This window comes from Barbus barbus (assembly GCF_936440315.1).
Source record: "Barbus barbus genome assembly, chromosome: 21".
NCBI lineage: Eukaryota > Metazoa > Chordata > Actinopteri > Cypriniformes > Cyprinidae > Barbus > Barbus barbus.
The window spans coordinates 29,112,053-29,136,131 of record NC_136749.1 but is presented as its reverse complement, the minus strand read 5'-3'; the positions used below and the strand labels follow the sequence as shown (position 1 = coordinate 29,136,131).

General features: G+C 34.6%; 1 protein-coding gene across 2 annotated transcripts in view; it reads right to left on the bottom strand.

Annotated features, from left to right (window-relative positions):
- Positions 1 to 24,079, bottom strand: part of LOC306887709 (mannosyl-oligosaccharide 1,2-alpha-mannosidase IA-like) — a 215,316-nt gene that overhangs the window by 34,555 nt on the left and 156,682 nt on the right. The gene's annotated exons all lie outside the window — the stretch shown is intronic.

Below are 24,079 nucleotides of genomic sequence, written 5' to 3'. Positions count from 1 at the left end.
AAAATTTATTAGAACAATTGAATTATAGTATAAATAAATATATTCTAGTTTAGTTATATATGTATCTTTAGTTATATACATCTAATAAAATTAAAAATATTAATTTATTATTACAGTAATTATTGTACTGCATTATTATATGTGACCCTGGACCACAAAAGCAGCCATAAGGGACAATTTTTCAAAATTGAGATTTATACATCATCTGAAAGCTGAATAAATAAGCCCTGGAGCACAACCCTGGAGGCTTTGACCCTGGAGCTCAAAACCAGTCTTATGTCTCTGGGGTATATTTGTAGCAAGACACAAAAATACACTGTATGGGTCAAAATTATAGATTTTTCTTTTATGCCAAAAACCATTAGGAAATTAAGTAAAGATCATGTTCCATGAAGATATTTAGTAAATTTCCTACTGTAAATATATCAAAACTTAATTTTTGATTAGTAATATGCATTGCTAAGAACTTCATTTGAACAACTTTAAAGGTGATTTTCTCAACATTTTTATTTTTTTGCACCCTCAGATTCCAGATTTTCAAATATTGTCCGATCCTAACAAACCATACATCAATGGAAAGATTATTTATTCAGCTTTCAGATGATTTATAAAGCTCAATTTTGAAAAATTGACCCTTATGACTGGTTTTGTGGTCCAGGGTCACATATATACATTTAGCTGAAGTGAAGCTGCTCTCCTCCGATAAACTCAGCGCCTTCACGTTTCTGTCGCTCGACTGAAGAAGAAAACCCCTCCAAACTCAATTATGTGCAGATTTTCACTATCTACCAGAGATGAATGGATGACACAGTTTGATGCTGTTTCACAAATCCCATTTCAGGTCCTTCTAAAGAAAAAAAAAAAAAAAAAAAAAAAAAAAAAGTATTGCACACAAGACTCGTGAAAACGTCAATCCCATGAGCAACGTGGGAGAAAGACTGAAATATGAGCACATGGCTAGAAGCTTTCGGCTTCCTTTAAAGACATTCTCAAGAGTGGGCGTTATGACCAGAATCACAGTATGAATTTATACCACCATATATATGGAAATTGAATGGAATTCTTCCATGTGTCGCCCTGCCATGTAAATACTGTAAAACAGTCCTGCCACTGTTAGCTGTTTAAATATATCTATGGCAATTTGGTAAGCCACGTTTATTTATATAGCAGCTCATTTCACTCACAGTAGTAATTCAGAGTGCTTTTTAGAAAGAAGGAAAAATAAAAGAATAAATAAATAAATATATTATATATATATAATAAAAAATATAAAAATGAAAGAAAATGCACACAGTAAAAAGTAAATAAAAATAAGCCCATGCATTGCAGTCATGAAATGCACCAGTGTTTATTCAGTGAATATTAGAGATGTGCAAGACTAGTTGACAGTGGAAATACTGCTCATTTGCATTATTGCTATTTATTAGATTTGTTTTACACATTTGTTTTCTTTTTCAAGTTCAAATTACAGTCATTGTAAAATTTAAAATGAATATATTAGTTTGAAAATAATGAAACATGAATTATATTAATATATATATAATATTAATTGTATTATACATATATATTATTTATACTATTCTGTTTATAACAGACTATTGAATGTTGCATTTTAAAATGGATGTATTATTTTGAAAACGATATATTAATGTATTCTAAATGTTATTGATCTATTATTTTCTAAATAATATACTAATATATTATTAACATTACATACATCAATACATTATTATTATTTATATAATTGACATTACTTTGGCTAACTTTCAATTGAAGATTTCTGTTTATAAATATATACTGATAATAATATATTAAAATGTAGTATTATTTACACTATTAATATTTTATCTTGGCTAATTTTTATTTGAGTAATTCTATGTATAACAAGCAACTGAGTGGTACATTTGAAAATTAATATATATTTTATATATTATTATATATGAACATATTAGAAATATTATTATTTATATGATATGAGTTACTTGAGGAATTTTGTTTATAATCGGCTATTGAGTGGCACAGTTTAATCATAATATATCAATATATAGTATTATATTATTATTTATACTATGAATATATTATTTTAATAATTTTTTATTTGAGGAATCCTATTTATAACAAGCTACTGAGTGGTGAATTTTAAAATAAAAATATTATTTTAGAAAATAATATAGTATTTTGTCTAACTTTCATGTTTAGAATATGCTAAGGAGTGGTACATTTTCAAATTAATATATTAATTTATTGGTTCTGCACTGCCTATTTTAATCAACTAGGCAGTCTATATTGGCGTTGATTAAGTGAATGCTCAAGTTTAACGCACCTATCATCATTTTTCAGCAACATTCAGTATAGGATATGATGGGTTGATTCATACATGAAGTACTTTCTTTCAAATGGATCACATATGGTTTGTTAGACTAGCTAACAACTATCTGAACCATACAGATCCTCTACCGTCACACCGGCCTTTTCTCAAGCCCTTCACTCTCTGTGTGGCACAGAATGGACGCAGAGGTGACAAGTCGTTAACACATGTATCCGTGTGCCACTGTAACGTGGGTTAAAATCCGTAGGCGAGCAGCTGTCGCCGGTCAAACCCAATCTATCGCCAAAACAGTGCTTAAAAATAATACAAGCAAAAACCAAAGCCTTGCCGCTTCCAGCTTAGCTGTGCATTATCAGCCGTCTGTGGCATTTTAAACGTGGTTCCTCTCCGGGTCAGATGACTGATAATCTGATGCTACCAGGCCAAGCACGAACACAGTTCTGTCCTCGCCAGGCTTATTGCACCTTCGTTCTCTCTCGCTGTTAGAAAAACCCCAGGGCTCTTGGCAGTAATACCCTCTTTTTATACTTCGCAGCACAAAGCAGCGTCTGCGGAGAAGCCTGCGCTAATGATTCACGACTCTAATCCATACGACAGAATCAATTCAGAAGAGCAATATGGACATATGGAAATCGAGCGGCGCTCCAGAGCAGAGATCGGCTGTGAAGTGCTGGAGTGGGATGAAAAGTCCTGGGGAAAATGTGATTGTTAAAACCACAGACGGGGATGAGACGTCCGAACACAAAACGCTGCACGACTGAGTTACGCTACAGTAACACGAGAAACTACAGAGCAAACATTAAAGGTTGAAAAAAACATCCTCAAAATTACATTGGAAAGCAAACCAAGACAATAAAGGAATAACTGAACCCCAAAGAAAAAACATATGTCATTATTTACTCACTTTATGTTGCTCCAAACCTGTAAATAATCTGTAAAACCACTTTCTTCAGCAGAACATAAAAGGAAAAATATTACTGTAAGTCATTGTTGTTATTCAAGCTTTAAAAATATGCTGCAAAAGCAACAACAATAATTATTATTTTTATTATAAATAATGCAACATTAATAATATATATTTTTTATTTACAATGTATTAATTCATTATTATTTGTATTGTTATTATTCAAAAGTACAATAGTAATATTATTATTTATTGATCTATAAATCATCATTATTATTCAAAATTACAATGCAACAATATTTATTGATGATGATAATACTAATAAATACTACTACTACTAATAATAATAATGATTACTATTATTAAAAAGCACAATGCAACATTAATACATCATTTATTTATAATTTATGATTAATAATTTATTATTATTATTCAAAAGTACAATACAACATTAATAATATTATTAATGTAAAATGTATTATTAATTAAAAAATGCAAAAGCAATATTTTTATTGATCTATAAATTATTATTATTATTTCAAAAGTACAATAGTCATATTTATTGATCTATAAATTTTTTTTTATTATTACTAACTTTATTAAAGTACAAGGCAATATTATATTATCTATTGATTTATAAAGTTTCATAATAATAATAATAATAATAAATAATTAGTATTAAAAAGCACAATGCAACATTAATATATTATTCATGTATAATTTATGATTAATAATGTATTATTGTTATTATTAAAAAGTACAATACAACATCAATAATTATTAATTGATGTACAATTTATTATTAATTTTTTTATTATTAAAGTTCATTATTAAAGTACAAGGCAATATAAATTATTTTATCTATTAATTTATAATGTTTATTTAATAATAATGATAATAATAATAATAATAATACATCTATTTTAAAAATAATATCAAATAGAATTTATAGTAGGTGCCTTTGTTAGTGGTTGTTGATTAGTTAATTAAGTGCTTGCGGAGTGAATTTATCATATTCCGAGTACAAGTAGTTCTTCTTTCTGTATAACAAGAGAAAAGCACAGATGAAGCATGTGATTTTCTCAGCACTGCTCCCAGCAGGAGTTCAGGAGAGCGATGGGCTGGTGACTTATTCATGGTTCTGCTGAATTCAGTCCAGCGCTGTGTTCACACACAAAGGCCTGCAGGTGAAGCTGAATAATGCGTTTGATAGTCTCTGGCCCGGAGAGATGCCGGTCTCAATGCTGCAGTCTGATTCTGATGCTGAACACACTGCGATTGCTGCACTAATCACCGGCAGCATTCCTTATTCCCTGCATTCACTGCTAGTCAAAAACTCGCTGATGGACACAGATCGATGGCTCACCCGGCCATTTCACTGCATCTTGTGTTGTGTTTACAATCAGCCGGAAATGTGGGCTGAACCGACTGACCCGAGCTGATACACAGCAGGAGCGCATCATGCTGACAGCTCCGGCCTCCGCAGTGCGTTCGCTTCAGTGAGGTGTTGACAAACGTAGCCAGAGCGGTGGAAGAACCAGCTCCGTTTGTGCTGTTTGCACATTGTTAATTAGCCCGCTGAGAGACTCTCTGCAGATCATTCCACTCTCCCCGACTTAAACAAGAGCTGAATTCAATTGAGTTTGTTAGGAAGGGCAATTAAACGCCCGGCAGCCACATCGATCATACTATACGCTCAAGCAGGTGTCACTTCAGAGTCTCCTGACAGTTCAGGTTAACAGGAAAACTTTGGGTCTGAAAGCGTAACAAGCGTGGGACTGAACTACAACTGCAGCGCCAAAAACCCAATAGCAGAATATAAAAATGGAATTAAAAAATTAAAAAACAGGTCTGTACACTTCTGTTGAGTACAAAAGAAGATACTTTAAAGAATGTTGGCAATCAAGAGGTTGACGTTAGCCATTGGCTTCCATAATTTGAAAAAAATAAATAGAAATACAATGGAAGTCAATGGCTACCATGTTTGGTTACTAACATTCATAAAATATCTTCTTTTGTGTTCAACAGATGAAAGAAGCTCGTACAGGATTTGGAACAACTTGTGCGTGAGTAAATAACAATTTTCATTCTTGGGTGAAAGGTATTCATGGCAGACCTTCAAAATAAATGTTTGGTTTAACTTGAAGAAATTGTGACAGAAATATATTATTCTTGTACAGCCAGAATGTGTGAGGATAATATAACACCAACATTAATCATAACACCAATAATTATAATAATAATAATAATAATAATAATACAATTAACATTAAAACTTCCTTTTTTAAGGTATAATCACACTTTTTTTCTTTCCATGTTTTAATTTTAATAGTAAACCTTGTGTTGTGCAAAACTATTGGCAAAAAATTTTCATTTGATTAAAAGAAATTCCACAGGGCCCTATTAGTGTAAATTAAAAAAAAAAATCAATTAAGTCACTTTATGAATATAATTAATTCGATTTTTTGTAATGAATGTAAATGTAAATAAATGTAAATTAAATGTAATGAAACCATTAAAATGGAATCCAGAAAAATAAAACATAAAAAAACTAAAAATAAATAGAATTTGAGAAAAAATTACCAAATTTTGTTTCATAGGGCTCTAAAAAGGTAATTGTTGTTTAACTTTTAATAAATTGTTGTTAAACTGTATAAGTTTCATGATTTCAATTAGACATGCATTTTGATTACAACTATTTTATTTAACCATTAAAGCAGAGTCCAGAAAAAATGTAAATGCAAAATTTGTAAAAATGCAATACAGAAAGAAACAACAAACAAAAAACCCCCTGATTTCATAGGGCTCCAGATATGAACATTGTTGTGATGTAGGATAGAAACACGGCAGAGTCTCTGGCTCTGAATGAACGGCAGCATGTGAAGCACTCATTAGCAGCTCAACACCACACCACGCTGCCAACGCCGCAACCGCTCAAACTGTCCGGTCTTTCACAGATCACATGACTTCTGTACAGAGACAGCAGGAGGAAAACAACCTTGTTGACAGTAGCCTCAGGGAGTAACACTAAAAGTAGCAACGTGACTAACTTAACTATCCCAAGATACTATTACCAACATGCAGCAGTGTAGAGTGATAAAACACAGTGCTGAGCTGAAGTCAGACTACAGCTGAGTGGACTGAGAACGAAATCAACACACTCGCTCATTCAGTTTCATATGAATCAGCTCATTTGGTTCAAATGATTCATCGGTCAAAACTCCCCACTTCTGTGTCATTTAGAGAGAGGCATGTTGGGAAGACAGAGCAGCTTTTCATGGACATCTATTAGATAAGTTCACCTGATTAACCTGAGCACTGTAATGTTTGTTTACAGGAGGACCTAAAGGAGAGCAGTGAGGCTTGAGTAGAGTCAGTAGAATGGTTTCGTTCAGCTGGATGGATGAACAGATTGATAGAACAATGGATGGATGGATGGATAGAACTACAGAATGATAGATGGATGGAAAGATAGAATGATGAATGGATGGATGGATGGATAGAACTATAGAATGATGGACAGATGGATGGAATGATAGACAGATTGATAGATGGATTGAATGACAGAATGATGAATGAAACAATAGAATGATGGAAGGATGGATGAAAAGATAGAATGATGGATAGATGGACCGACGATAGATGATGGATGGCTAGATAGAACAATTGATTAATAAATGAATGGATGGATGGAATGATAGATGGATAGAACAATGGATGGTGAATGGATAGATGGACAGATAGAAAGATAGATGATGGGTAGATTGATGGATCGAACAAAAGACAGAAATGGATGAACAGATGAATAGATAGATACACACACACACACACACACGTAAATGTATTCCAGGTCTCTGTAGAGTGTGTTCATTATTCTCCAGAGCGCTCGTCTTGCAGTGGTACTCTTGACTCGTGTATCAGGATAAACCTGTGGGATTATCGGTCCACGCCGCATCTCTCTTTACTCTCTAGTCATTCAGAACACTGTTCATAATTAACCTCCCTTTAAAGGACAGAGGAAGAAGAAAAACCTTGACAAAGTTAAAAGGGTCGCCGCATGTCTGACTGAGCCACATCTTCCTCCTTCAGGGAGAAAGAGAGACATAAAAAGAGAGAAAGTGGAACGACAGAGAAAATGAAAGAAAAGCAGTGTGCAGTATGTTAATCAGATTATTTTTTGGAAGCAGTACAAGTGTCGGAGGAGAAGTGTCTCAAAACCTTACCCTTAAAATCCTGTCTAGGGCCCTGTGAATTTAACCCTCTGGTGGTTTTCAGTGATTTTTTAATTTACTGTATAACGTGGAATGTCACGGGAATCGGCAAAATTTTGAGGAATAAATCAAAAGTAGGTCAGTACACTTAGATCAAAATATGGACTAGTGTCTGTGAATATTAAACCGCAAAAAGACTATTTAAATATGAATCCTGCATGTTCTGCGTGTCTCTGTATGACGTGTGGTGTCATTTACTACACGCATAGGCTACTGATGTCTTAAAGGTCCCATGGCATGAAAATGTCACTTTATGAGGTTTTTTAACATTAATATGAGTTCCCCTAGCCTGACTATGGTCCCCCAGTGGCTAGAAATGGCGATAGGTGTAAACCGAGCCCTGGGTATCCTGCTTCGCCTTCGAGAAAATGAAAGCTCAGATGGCCCGATCTGGAATCTTCCCCTTATGTCGTCAAACAGGGAAAAGTTACCTCCTATTTCTCTGCTTTGCCCGCCTATGAGAAAATGAGCTACGACCGTGCGAGGCGAGCGCAATTTTTTTTTTCAAGAGATGAAGCACTGTTGTGCGAAGCACTGTTTTGCGTCTTAGTAATAAACTGCGCATATTAACAGACAAATTTTGTTCATATTTAAAAGTCCAAACAGTCAGTAAGCGACAAGTGCTTGGAAACGCTGTTTTGTAAATGATTTATTGATGAGTCTGCTGCTTTAAGGCAAACTGAAAGCGTTGCTTCTCTGCCGCTCGCTGCTCAGAACAGACGCCGAGAGAGGCGACACTGCGCCGGGAGAGAGAACTCGCGCTCACGGGGCAGTACTGGAGACATCTTCCAACTGAATCATTTTTATTTTTATTTTTTTTAAGTCGCTAGGTTTGTTAGTATGTACCCGTTATGGGGAAAAAGCCGCCTAAAGGGTCTGAAAGTTACTAAATATTGTTCTAAAGTCGTGCTCGTGTGTGTGAGACGCGGGAGCTGATGGCAGCGGGCGGTGGATATTGTTGCGGTCCGCCCAGGTAAAGTCTATGTGTGGGAAACACTGACCATATCCAGACACAATATTTTAAACTAACCATTCGGAGACGTCTTGCTGTAGCCGCTGAGTTGCAACTTCTTCATCCGGTGCTTCTCCAACCGGATCAGATTCTGGGTCAAACTGAAAAGCTTGAAGGACTGCGTGTCTACGAGCCATTGCGATACATCCACTGTCAACATTAGCGCATGGTACCGTGGCCGCAAGCTGCAGGCCACACCCACCCTCCACCTTGCCCCGCCTCTCTCATCATCATTAGCATTTAAAGCTACAGACACAGAAATGGCTCGTCCTAAGGAAGGCTCATTTTGGGACTGGCTCGTAGTGGCTGAAATTCTGCACCAAGGCTGAATTTCGGGAACGAGACTTCAGATACAGTACTAGGGACCACTTAGGCCTATATAAAAGCATCCAAAAAACAGCATGTCATGGGACCTTTAATATACGAGTACATGAACCTATGAATATAATCGCTATAACTGCTTTGAGAGTCATTTCATGAACAGTTTACCGTTTTTTTTGTTTTGTTTTTTGAGAAAAACAATTGTCATATCATATACGAACAGAAAGGTCTTTACAGCAACCCGACAAAATAAAAGTTTGGTTTAACTTCTTGTCAGAAATACATTACTTAATATAATGATAGTACTACTACTACTAACAAATTATATATAAAAAAAAAAAGGAATATTTACCAGAAAATAATTATTTACCAGAATTTATTTAGCAGAAAAAATGTAATTACACAATACAGTATTTCTGGGAGGAAAAAGTAATAAGAATTTTTGGTTTTTTTAATATATAAAATCAATTATTTACAGATGCTTTTGTTTATTAAAAATGTAATGGAACCATTCAAATGAAATGCAGAAAATGAATGGAAAACACAGAATTTGGTAAAAAATAAAACTGAATTTGAGGAAAAAAAATAATTTCATAGGGCTTAATTTTTTTTATTTTTGTTAAAGCACAAAATGCTATTTTTAATTTTTCATAATAAGCCTAAACTTCTATTTCATTGAAATAAATAATTTAATAAACTCGTCATTTTTAACGTCCACGCAAACAACACCAGAGGTTTAAGTGACGACCCTGTTTGGATATAATGAGTAAAGAAAACTATTTTACACCATAACTATAAAAGTATAATATACCAGAATCACCAAGGAGGGTGTATAATACCTGGAGAAAGTTATATAGCATAAGACAGTTAAGGCAAATGACAACATGACAATGCGTGCACGTCACCAATGACTATTGTAAAAAACACTGCAGTTCAAACTGTCCATAAAAACAAACCTCTGCTCCACAACAACAACAAGACATCGACACCAGCGCAGCATCTCAGAGCAGATCGTGTAAGCACTCATCACGAGTGCTTCATCAGGACGCCACTCCAGATCTCCACTCTCTGATTTGGCCTGATTAATGTCATTAAGCCGACATGATTGCACGGTAAGAACACTCAGAAGCGGAGGTAAACAAATCATTTTTTTAATCTGACGGAAACACACTCTTCACTTCAAACTCATCAAAGAGGAGAAATATCAGAGTTCATCTCAGGATGTGTCAGTCTGATGACGGATGGTGCAGAGAGTAAAGGGCAGCCTTCGATCCGAACGCTCCGGTGATGAGGAAACATCTAGTGGTCAGTGTTTGAAGCTGGACCATGGTATATATTAAATATACTAATAAAACTAATAGACACAGTCATTTATATAACTGAAGTGAAAATAGTGCTAAACATTGATAAACAGTTCACCATGTAAAATGCTTAGCAGGGAATTCTGGGAATTCATTTAGCTTCCATTTACTTTCATCCTCATCAACTCAACACAAACAAATAAGATTTAAACAAGGGCTCTCAAATGTAATTACACACACACACACACACACGGGATAACTGGACATGTAATGCCATTATCTTGCTTTGTTTCAATCCATTAGAGCTCAGGCTCTTAACTGTCTTCCTGAGCGCTGTGTGCTTTTATGAAATCTCTAATTAATCGTCTCTTCAGGCCTGTGACCCCAGAGGTCTGCCTTGTTTACTCGCAGTTGGGAAACTTATCAGACCTTCTAATAGAAACACTCGCTGCAGCGGGCCAAAAGAAGACAACTCGCTGCGCCCTTCTCTAAATTTACAACACCTCACAGCGAAAATGAAGCAGACAGAGAGCCAAATAAATGCTCTGATGCAGTACGGTAGGGGCGGACAGCGTGACCAAACTCTTATATCATATATAAATATATGACTTATATCATATATAAATTCATAGCAATAATTTGCAATAGTTTTTTTGCCAGAAAATTTAACCCCATTTACTCTTCAAATGTTTGGATTTTTAAATGTTTTAAAAGACTCTTCTGCGCACTAAGGCTGCATTTCTTTGATCAACACAGTTACAGTAAAAATACAGTTAAACACTAAAATTGTGAAATATTATTACAATTTCAAAGAATTGTTTTCTATGTGGATATATTTAAAAAATGTATTTTATTTCTGCTATCAAAGCTGTATTTTCAGCATCATTACTCCAGTCTTCAGTGTCACATGATCCTTCAGAAATCATTCATGCTGATTTGCAGCTCAAGAAGCGCTTCTGATTATCATCAATGTTTAAAACAGTTTTTGCTGCTTAATATTTTGTGGAAACATTTATTCAGGATTATTTGAGGATCAAAATAAAAAAAACTATTTATTTGAAACAGAAATCATTTATAACATTATAAATGTCTTTAATGTCACTTTTGATCAATTTATTGCATATTTGCTTAATAAGCATTCATTTCTAATGGTAGTATATCACAGTTCCCACAAAACTATTCAGTTTTCAACTTTGATAATAATCAGAAATGTTTCTTGAGCAGCAAATCAGTATATTAGAATGATTTCTGAAGATCATGTGATGACTGGAGTAATGACCCTAAAAATTCAGCTTTGATCACAGGAATAAATGTAATTTAACAATATATCTACATAGAAAACAATTCTTTGAAATTGCAAAAATATTTCACAATTTTACTGTTTTTTTTTTCTTCAAATAGATGCAGCCTTGGAGAGCAGAAGAAAACCTAATTAAAAACATTTGAAAATTGTAATGCATCTTTTGACAAGTACCCTTTTTTCACTTTAGAAATGGTAGGCATTTTATCTCATTATTTTCTCCGTATCATTTAGAATCAGATTTGATGCAGCACAACTAAATCTAGACCCTGTGGAAGCACCCAGTCCTGTATTATGGGTATTGAGTGATTTGGAGACAGAGCCACGAGGGACATCACAACAAATGTGTCACGGTCCTTTTGTTCGGCTTGTTTCCCATCTCAACCTCTTATTTCTAGGTTGCCATAGTAACACAAGAGTCATGCACTGCAGTCAACAGCATTTGCCAAACTAAACAAATCTTCCGACAGCGTTTCAGACGTTTCTCCTTGACCCAAAACGAAGCACGAATTTCAGCTCAGACACCAACAATAGACATTCATTTTGTGATAAAGGCTGTGGAAATTTGCCATTTTGCATGTTAGTGAATGTTTAGCAATGTTTCCGTCAAATTAAATGAATATTCAAGATGTTAAAGCCACGTTGGCATTGAGTTTTTTTGATCAAGCAAACACACCGGTCTCTTTTGGGACAGTTGCAAATGTCAAATGTGGCTGATGAGACGTTTTCTTCAGATAATTTTGTTAGAGAAAGACAAATAAATGTTGCAAACACCTCAGTATTGGCTGCGCTGATGTAATCAACCAATTCTGGCAGACAAATCGTCCCACAGATGATCTGCTTGGATGAGCTATAGACACGTCTTGGCATTTACTGCATCAGCTGGCAGACTGCAACAGCATTTTCATAAATCTTGATCATAAAACATGCACAATTATGAATCAATATTATAATTTATTTAGAACATGAGGACTGACTTGACTGCTAAGTATCCAAGCCGTGAAAACATCGATGAAGAGTTGAGCATGCCAATGACCCTTAAAGGAACAGTTCATCCAAAACTAAAATTAGCTGAAAAAGTCAGATTTAGAGAAATTGCATCACTTGTTCAGCAATGGATGCTCTGCAGTGAATGGGTGCCGTCAAAATGAGAGTCCAAACAGCTGATAAAACATCACAATAATCCACAAGCAATCCACACCACTCCAGTCCATCTGTTAATGTCTTCTGAAGCCAAAAGCTGTGTGTTTGTAATAAAGAAATCCATCAATAAGACGTTTTTAACTTCAAACCACTGCTTCCGGCTAAAATACAAGGCTATAATAATCCATAATAATGCTTCCTTCCAGTGAGAAAGTCCATCTCCTGTTGTCTGTTGTCCTGTCTCCTGTTGTCTTTCACATCAAAATTAAGACACATATTTTTGGCTTGTAAACGATGCTTGATCTGTGCAGATTTCTCTCCTGATTCAGACCAGACCACTTTATCACTGGAGAAAGCAATATTATGGAGAGAGGACTTATTAAAATTAAATTAAAAGCATTTTTGATGGGTCTGTTTCTTACAAACATGCAGCTTTTTACTTCTCCAGATGTTAACTGATGGACTGAAGTGGTGTGGATTATTGTGATGTTTTTATCAGCTGTCTGGACTCTCATTCTGACGGCACCCATTGACTGCACCCAAGTGATGCAATGCTACATTTCTCCAAATCTGATGAAGAAACAAACTCATCTACATCTTGGATGGCCTGAGGATGAGGACATTTGCAGCAAATTTTCATTTTTGGATGAACTATTCCTTTAACAATGCACTCGGAGTCACCAGAGATTTACCAAAAACAGGGCTTCATAAAGACATTTATTAATCAATTTTCACACAAATTGCATGTGACAATATATGTAAGAATGGTATTACAAATGCACTAATTTGTTCTCCTCTTGTTGCATGAATAATGTCAAATTATGATCAATGATTGAATATTTTATTCTACAAAAAGTTAATATGCATAAAAATGCATCCTGGAAATCATGTGCATGTGAACAAATGCATAACCTCCACCTGCAACATTCCCACATATATTATTATATGATGTGACAGAACAAATAAAGCACATGAAAAGTTACTCTTTACATAATGAACGGCCAGGGCCACAGGCGGCTTAATATTTCTCGGTTGTTGCCCAGGAGATAGTAAAGAAAAAAAAAGTGTAATATTACTTATAAAAAGAAATCGCACACAGCTGTTGGGGGCTCATTGATTTGTATGATCGAAGACAACACCGGTTTTGCTTCCCCTGTGGGACGCAGCACATCAAAGCCACCTCACTTTAACTACAGGAAATTTCTCTTTCAATTACAGCTGCTCTGATCCCTGAGAAAACCTCCAACGATGAAGCTACAGGGGTCAGACAAGAGCTTCAAAACAACACGAGATGTGGTGAAGAGGGAGTTTCCTTCCTTTTCAGCCTTAAAAGAGCAATGCAACTGTCCCATGAGACTGCTGCTAAACCCGTAGCTCCCTTCCACATATTTAACCTTTACGAATGCGAAGTCGATTTACCTCCAGCAACACAATCCAGCATGAAGTTCATCTAACTGTCACAGAGAGACTCTGTTCCTAACTCAAGGATCAGACGCCGCAGATTCTGCAAAAGTGCATCAGCGGCTCATGAGCACCTTCTGAAACCTAAAATTTTAAACGAGACAGCTTAAAAAAAAAAAAAAGGAAAAAATAAACTACGAAAATATGAAATGTTGTACCATGCTAAATAATAATGTTGCTAAAAATGACAGTTAGGAGGAGAAATATGCTTACTTTTGTCAAAATAAAGTAAAAAATAATTTTATAATATTTTCACTTAACATTTAGTTTTGTTATTGTTGACTATAAAATTATTAAAATCTTTTTCATTAACTAAGTAAAGCTAAAATAAAACATTAATATTAGATGGAAAACTTAAAATAAAAAATAAAAAAAATCAACAAAAATTTGAAATGTTGCACCATGATAAATACATTCTTAAATAATATATCAATAATGTTGTGAAAAATGACAATTAGGAGGATAAATATGCTTAATTTTTGCATAAAGAATAAAGCTAATTTAAATAAAGCTAAAATAAAAAAAATACAAATATTAGATTGAAAACATAAAATGAAAAAAAAATCTGAAATGTTGCACCATGATAAATAAATGATTAAATATTTAAATAAAATATAGTATTATAGAAGTATATAGGTTATACTTAAATAACACTGACAGCATTGCATATATTCATTTAAATATTCGGTTTCCTGTAGACTAAAGGACCACCATACTTAACCAAATATAAATCTTTTTCTTTCTCTTTCCTCTAATTCCACCCTGACTTCTATTTTTTGCGATCTTACGAGGCATCTGCTCATTTAAACAACTGTAGGATGCACAGAACAGATTACAACAGATCACCAGGGCGGCTTTAATTTTCCCAGCACAGATGCTGTCTATTTATTCAGGCCTGTTGATCGGAGAGCGCTCGAGCTCCATACAGCCAGAGGGATGTCCTCACTGCAAAGCCCAATACCCAACACAACCATAAACCACATCATAACCATACATTACAGTCACCCACAGCTATTTACAGCACAGATCCTGCACCAGCCCATCTATCCTGAACACCGTACCCGCTGGGAGCCTTTCTAAATATCCTCACTGTCCACTCAAACGACAAACCATTAGCTAATGATGCTACACCAACTCCATTTGATCTTACTGGTTGTTGAATGCACAATTGCACATACAAACTAAATAAATGCATAATTCTGAAATAATAATGCTCTAATTCACCTGCACAAACAGACATTCCTCACTTTAGAGCGAAAAAGCAAGATGCAAGCAATTAAGTGTCATTTTGAGGGAAGCAAATGTGCAATATTATTCATTATTTAGCATATAATTGATTGTGGCGTCCCGGCCTTGTAACCTCTCTCGCAATTAACACACTGCTTTTATGTGCTTAATTAATAGCTGTTGCAGCTTCATGTTGGAAAACACACACACACACACACACACATACATACACACATTCAATTAGATTCTTAAATGTAAACGAGAGAGAAATTTCTGCTGTAGTTTGTGCAGGATTCCTGAGGGACATGCACGTTAATCAGAAGAAATGGGACTCGAGAAAATATGAATCTCTGATGACCGTTTGGATAACTCATATTTTGAGTTATCCAAATGTATATGAGAAATGAATTATATATATATATATATATATATATATATATATATATATATATATATATATATATATATATTAGAAACCAACGTTTGAAAATAATTAGGGGTGCGTAAAAAAAATGCAATTTAAATTGATTAAATAATGAGTTTTTCCTTAATAGAGGGATACAAGGAGACATTTGCAAGCAAAATTATTCAGTTTAGAATCCAGTACACTAAATAATCAACAGATTATTGTGCCGATACTGAAGAATGTGTTAAATAATGTTCTTACAGATGCTACTAGAGTTTATCTTATATTAAATCCCAGACAGTGTAAACAAAATTCCAATAATAAAAAAAGTTATGCATAATGCAGGACTTTTATTTATAAACAAACCCGAAATACACCAGGACTCTTATTTTGAAAGTATATGCTTTACTATTGCAGGGTCCTCATTCAAAAAGATGAGACAAAATATGCAATCTAACAGCCATCTAAAACATATTGCAATATAAACACCATAAAGTAAACAATGTCATAACCCATCAACAGTAGATCACAATCAATCGCTTGACAAAAAAATGTGCTGTATTGCGGGAAAATCGAAACTTCTCTGAAATTGTGAGTCTGTTAAATGTACAACAGCACCGCATTTCTACTTTAAGGATTGTTTTCATTTGAAAATGTCCTCCTAAATTTATTTTTAAGAAATCTTATATTACAAAATGTATCCCACACAGCATCTTCAGATGCATACATCAAATTTCAGCAAATGTAGCAGGTAATCCGGGCATTCCATGCATACAGAAAACTCACATACTATTCACAGTATTCACACAGCATACTGCAGTATAGTAGGAGTTGCATGATAGTATGCAATTCGGAACATAGCTTCTGTACTGATTTCAGTATACTTGAGTTATATTTAGTAGATTCTGGCAAATATAGTAGGTCATCCAGGTATTTCATGCATAAAGAAAATTTGCACACTATGTGCAGCATACAGATTGCATGCTGCATAAATAGTAAGAGTAGTATGATAGTATGGCATTTCGAACACAGCCTGTCAAATGAATCACTGAATCATTGACACACTTGATTCATTCAAAATCATGGATTCATTCAATAACGAATCACCGCTGTGTGTTGATCACAGAGGAACAACAGCTCTGCTGGGTCTTTGATTGGCCCTAGTTGGCATGAAGTTCAAACCGCTATGGCTGTGTTTCTAAATAAAGAAAAGCACGCTCGACATCCGCAGAACACTCTCTGCATAACAAAACAAGATATGATCAAAAATAATTCACCCTCTTCCGCCCTTCCCACGCTTTTATCTCTTTATAACGAACAGTTTGGACTCAGAACGAGCAACATTTGGGCATCTGTTGCCTCGACACCTGCTTTGTTTTAACTTGGAATAAAAAAAAGAGTAAACCAAGTGTAGCAGCTGCTGTGTTATTTATATTCAATGTATTCTTCCTTTCTAGATAGATGATCCATTGTCTTACAATATCTAAATTCATATTAAAAAAATTCACACTCACAGACGCATCTCAATATTTGTCCAATATATATATAGTATACCATCTGTGCCCCTGCAGAATAAGTTTTCATGAATATGTTTTCAATAACTGTGATTGTAATTCTTGCATACTATATAGTACGGTTAGTAGTGAATGTGAATCGGGATGCAGCCCCACAAAACGGACTGGAAGTTCAGTAGAGGACAAACAGCTCATAACCCTGGATCCCGCAGCTGTCGTGAATTTTACGGGCAGTGGTGACCGAGCGCCTCGCCTTCGGCCCGGACCCACAAATCAACATCAAACTCGCTTCTGCGGAAGGAAGGCTCAACTTTCTGGGAAAGCATTGATTGCAAGCGCAGGCTTCTGGGATCGATAGCGCTCTCATTGTTTAAAGCAATGGCCTTTAGCCCATAAACAGCATTTTCTGCAGAGGTGATCGAACGTCTTATGACCGTCTTTATAATAATGAGAGATGGACAGTAGAAGTCTAATCTGGAATCCTTTGACTCTCTGTATGCCTGAAATTAGCATCCTTCCAATGCAGATGGATAAAGATGACGACAACTTCCATTAGCTGTGATTAAATTACAGCACAACATCTCATACCTTACTACTTGAAGGAATAGTTCACCCAAAAATGTTCATCTAAATGTTGGGCCCTATAATTTTGGCAATGTGGAAAATGTGGATGGAACGCAAAATGTCATGGAATTTGGCAACTTTCGGATGAATAAATCAGAATTAGTGCCAATATGGACCAATGTCTGTGAATATATAACCTAATTTTAACAGTAAAACCTTTGTTCTGCAGCACTTGTCTGCCAAAAAACAAAACGAGTTGTTAAATCTTCATTTAGTTACTGTTTAAAAGATTAATGAAATTACTTGTTTTATGCCTTTGATTACCACTGATAATAAATTTGCATTAAAAATTAAATATATATATACACACACACACACACACACAGGTGCATCTCAAAAAATTAGAATATCGTGAAAAAGTTCATTTTTTCTTGAAACTTATTTCAAAAAGTTAATCTTTCATATATTTTAGATTCATTACATGTAAAGTAAAACATTTAAAAAGTTTTGGTTTTAATTTTGATGATTAGAGCTTACACCTCATGAAAGTAATAAATCCAGTATCTCAAAATATTGGAATATTTATATTTGAGTTTCAATTAATGACCATCCCTACAGTATAAATTCTGGGTATCTCTTGTTCTTTGAAACCACAATAATGGAGAAGACTGCTGACTTGGCAATGATCCAGAAGATGAACATTGACACCCTCCACAAAGAGGGTAAGTCACAGAGGGTCATTACTGAAAGGTGTAGCTGTTTACAGAGTGCTGTATCAAAGCATATTAAATGCAAAGTTGACTGGAAGGAAGGTATTGGGTAGGAAAAGGTGCACAAGCAACAGGGATGACTGCAAGCTTGAGAATACTTTACATGTAATAAATCTAACATATATGAAAGCTTCACTTTTTGAAATAAGTTACAAGAAAAAAATGAACTTTTTCATGATATTCAAATTTTTTGAGATGCACCTGCATGCATATATATATATATATATATATATATATATATATTAGGGCCGGGACTCGATTAAAAAAATTAATCTAATTAATTAGAGGCTTTGTAATTAATTAATCGAAATTAATCGCATTTTAATCGCATATAAATATTTGACCTGAGAACAGTGAGAAGTACGTTTTTTTTATATGGATTTTTAAATTTCCCATCCACAGGGCCAACCAAAGCGGTCTCATCAGCTTCTTTGTCCATGTTCACTGTGGTTTGTTTTTGGCTGTTTCTCAATATGCGTTCTTCAGCGATCTTGCGTCCTTGTGTTCTCGTTCTACGTCATCATTAACCGTCGAAGTTCAGTTCCAATTCTCAAGAACGCAAGTACAGAGGATGCATGAAAGGGCCCGGATATGTTCTTGAAACTGAGGATGCATCGAGTGCAGACTTGAGAGAATCGAGCCGTTAGAAATCCCAGAAAACGCTGTGGGTGGCCGGTGTACGGAAGCCTGTAAGCTTTAAAGTCGCTCTCACAAATACTTAACGGCTCTTCAAGTTGAAAGTAAACATTTATCGTTTTGTTTTGGTTAATTTTAATAAAGTTATAAGACCCGGAGAAAGTCTGCATTTTTATTGGCATATTAAAATGAATCTTAACAGTAAAACATATAACGCTGTAAAATAAAACAATACAATTATATGAAAGTAACATCTATAATAGTATGAAATGTTTTAATAAGTTATGACATTTTGTAATATTTATTGTTCATTGGCCGTTTCTTATGCTGAGAAGCATAATAGTCAATGTACCCACTATGAGTTAACCGCTGATTTAAATAGAAGAACAGATTAAATAAAGATGATGGACATCCTCAACATCTTCCTGTCTAAGCATGAGTCTGTTGGTGAACCTCTTTGGTGACAGCTGTCACAACACACGGGAGCGGCGAGCTGTCGGCTAGCATCAGATCCAGCGCACTGATCGCCAGACTCCCGTCACTTTGCGGTCAGTTAAGCAGGAATGCAGTACATCTCAATTCTCATGTGCGTTCTGTGTTCTCGCGTCCTTCCGAGTTCGTTCTTCCAAGGAAGCCTGGCAAGACCGGTCTCCACGAGAACGCAAGTCCGTTCTGAACGCTAGTAGGTGCTCCAGTATAATCGGTCCGCCGAAACGCATCCAGTGAGAAATGTTCTGCGGTGCAAAAATAAGTGCGATTAAAATGCGTTAAAAAAATTTAACGCGTTATTTTTGTGTAATTAATTAATCTAAATTAACGCGTTAAAGTCCCGGCCCTAATATATATATATATATGTTCAGAGGTTTCGTTCCACCTGTCAGAGAGCAATGACTTCTTTTTCTGTCATTTCCTACCAGCCAGGTTAAACTCAAGAGTCACAGATCTTGTTAGCAGCCATTTTTCCTCAGAACGGTCTGAATATGACACACCGTATCACATGCTCCATCTCCAAATTACATCCAGAGATTAAATTGAGCTCATTCTGAATATCCAGTTGGTGTTTTGGGGTGATTATAGTGATCTGCTTCCATGATTTTACAAAAAAATGATTTTGTGAAATATAGTAGAGGAAAAAAAAAACATGCATGCATGAGAACTGCAGGCCTTTTTAAATGCATTCTGGCAGGGTTTCTGGATTACACTGGCAGGAGGTTGGAAATAAATGCAGGTTGACATGCAGTTATACCAACAGGGAAATGTAAATAAAGCAGAAGGAAAGAAAGACAAGGCTAAATTGAACAGGTATGTGTGAATTTAATGACTGTATCAATAATGCAGGAGAATCAACCGTGAATGATGTTTATTCAGGTCAATTGGATGTCCTGAATGGTTTGATATGATCGCTGCAGCTCGACTGATAACACATTTATGTAAAGACGGATCCCACGGGCTGACAGAGGTGAAGGAATGACGAAGAGACGCAAGCCGTATTACCCTTCCGTCAGCAGTGATTTGATCTTCAGGTTCTTCCTCAGAGAAATAGGCTATAGGCTTTTGACGTAATGGTTATATGCAGAATATTTCAAGATATTGCAGGTGCAGAGAGGACAGGCTTTAATAATCTAATCGCTCACATAAATAGCATATAGACGAGGATGGCGCTAACCTCCTAGCTGTTGAGCTAGAATCGAAGAGCTAAATCATCAAAACATGAAGCTGGTGCAACATTATGTTGCATTCAAGTCCTCCTGGAAAGTTGGGAGTGTCATATTTATAAAATTCAACTCGTCAGAGCAAGATGGCAATGTGTACAATTTAATACGATTGTTTATGTTTTTATTCAAATTATGAAGCTGCTCTATAATGAATCAGTATATATTTTATTAGAATTGTACAATATTGCAGTATTAATACATGCAACTTGCACTGAAAAAAATTTATTTCACAACAATTGCTATTAAATTTAATAGTTACAAAAATAGCACGTAATATTAAATTAAATATGAAATTTTGAAGTAGCAGCACTAAAATATTTTCTTGTAAAATATATTCAATCTTTGTTTTAAATCTTTATCTACAATGAAGTGAAAAAAACATTTAACAAACTTTACCATTAATACAGACTTGCAATTAAAAGTATGTAGGCTAACGTTAAATTAAAAAAAAAAACATTAAAGTACGGAAACTGAAATTTTACATTTTACTTTGAAACTTTAAATATATATATATATATATATATTTTTTTTTACAATGTAGATCGTTTTATTTTAATAGAAAAATATTTTCATTTAATTATTTCATTTTATTTGTATTTGTTTTAACAAATTTAGCATTAATACAAATACTGCATCCATTGTGTCCGACATATTTCACTTGGAAACTCTTGCTTAAAATGGCTTAAAATTTGCTTAAATTTAAAAAAAAAATAAAAATCAACAAATAGCTTATGCAATATAATTTTTCCAGAACATTTATCTTGTTTTAAGGGTGTTAAATTGTTTTTAGACAAAAATACTGATAAAGAAAATAATAATATTTTGTACTGGGTGGGCACTGACATAAACATGCAAAAACACAAACAATAGATCATTAGTCTATGCCAGTTACTAATTATAACAATACAATCTGTTCTACACTACTGGGTCAATTACGCATAGATGTGCATCAAGCCAAGCGACTGATGAATGAAAATGGCAGTTTTACTTCATTCGGGTCACCTGGCATATCTGCGGGATCTTACAGTAAATTAGCACAAGTGCAGAAGTAATATAACGCCCTTCAGTTTCATACTAACGAGGGCGATACAGCTGACTGATGACATTCATCTGCAGCCATGGTGTGTAGGGACAATTTAAAGAGTGGAAAATTACAGCCCAGTCTGTCGTTTTTGAGTAGTTTGCATAAATTCACTGGTTTTTACAGTCATATAGATGCATGATACATATGAGGTGAACCTTCAAATGAATCTCGCTTGATGTAAAGTACATCATATGAAGAAAACACGATTTAGGTTACCTTTACTGAGCAGCCGAGTGTGTAATGAACGCTAATGTAGAGACATTAATATGAAGACTGAATAATGGGATGAACATTACACTGTTTATCCATTCACAAAATGTACATACATTTAAAAGTGATAACAAATGATAACATTACGTTTTGTTATATTAATAATGACAATAAAACGTTTGATGGACTGTTTATCTCAAACATTTGCAGTTTTCCCAAAATGACCTTTAAAAATTAAATAAAATGGAAAATGTATTGTTCACATGAGGCAGATGGATGTCAATGGCTACTGCAACAATTAATTTTATACTTTAATTTACAATTGAAGAATTATACAATTCTATAGTATTTTAATGAAAAATCATAATATATAAATTAATAATAAAAACACTAAAAACAAAAAATAAATAAATAAAATAAAGAAATTACTACAAACGAAATTTTTTTTTTTAAAATATAGAAATAAATAACGCTAAAATTAATTTATTTAAAAAAAATTAAAAGGAATTTTTTTCTTTTTTTTAATATAATTATATTTTATCATATTTTTACCCCAAAATTTCTACTCTAAAATACTTTATAGCTTGACAAAATAAATATAGAAATTACATTAATTCTAAAAAAAAGAAAGAAAACTTGAAATTTTATTTTCTTCCCTGACTTTTCAATGTCTAGACATCACACTTTTAAAGGGGTCATCGGAAGTTGATATGATTCTTTAGGGTCTTAATGAAAAGTCTATAACATACTTTGGTTAAAAGTTCTCAATGATAGTGTAAAAAAACACCTTTACCCTGTCAAAAACAGCTCTATTTTCAGCATGCTGTTTTTTAGTCCATGCTTTAAATGCTAGAGAGCTCTGCTGACTCCGCCCCTCTCTTCCGTGGAGTGACGAGCAGACCACAGATATGTGTAGATTCCCTATTCAACCGCTTCAGATATGTTGACGCGTCAGCCATCTCGCATTCACCATAATAATCAATTCAAAGATATACAAGCGTATAACTTGCTGTTGTAGACGCACAGTCAATGCGCTCAAAGATTCGCAGACCGTTCCAAAAATGGCAGATGGCTTATGTATAACGGCCCATAGAAACAGTACATAATGAGGCATCTAGGTATGGAGCATACTAAACTTCAGCCGCGAAACTGGCTAACTAGCACATTATTAGGAAAGGCGATTTGCAAAGATTCATAAAAACCCTTATACTCACTTCTTCTGTAGATGATTTTTATCATTATAGGATGGGTGTGTACACACACTTCCAACACACATTTAAGTTCAAACAACTTGTAAAGTGAATTTTGCATCCGATGACCCCTTTAAAATTCCCTTATACGATATATTCAGGTTGTCCAAGATCATATGAACACTGGTTCTTAAATAAAAATGGTCGTTGTTAAGAGATAATAAACAAATGAAGAATTAAGAAACTTAATTTCATTTTAAATCTTGATTTTTAGTTGTTTTAACACATTTTTGATATACATCAATAATATATATACTGATAAATAATAATAAAAAAATGCAACATGCATCCTTAAAAAAATAGTTAAGCTTTGGACATTCAAATACAAAACATTAGTAGAATGTGTATATTATTACAGAAGTCCCAGGAAGACTGAAGTGTTTTAGAGTCAAGGACAACTAACATCCATGACTGAGACGATAGCGACGGTTATGTCATGATGTTTAGCCTAGAGAGAGAAAGTGATTTTATCGGTTATCGCAACAAGAGCAGCTCTTTCCTTTGAAGAAATGGAGCTCTGCAGCTGTAAATCCTGCTGTGAGCTGCAACCGGAGCCCTGTGATGTTTCCCTGAAAGCTCCTACCTCATGCTGTCGGTGTGATTTATGCACACCTCAACACCGTGGCCATTTCGCAAAAGTGGGTTTTCCAATCACCCGCCC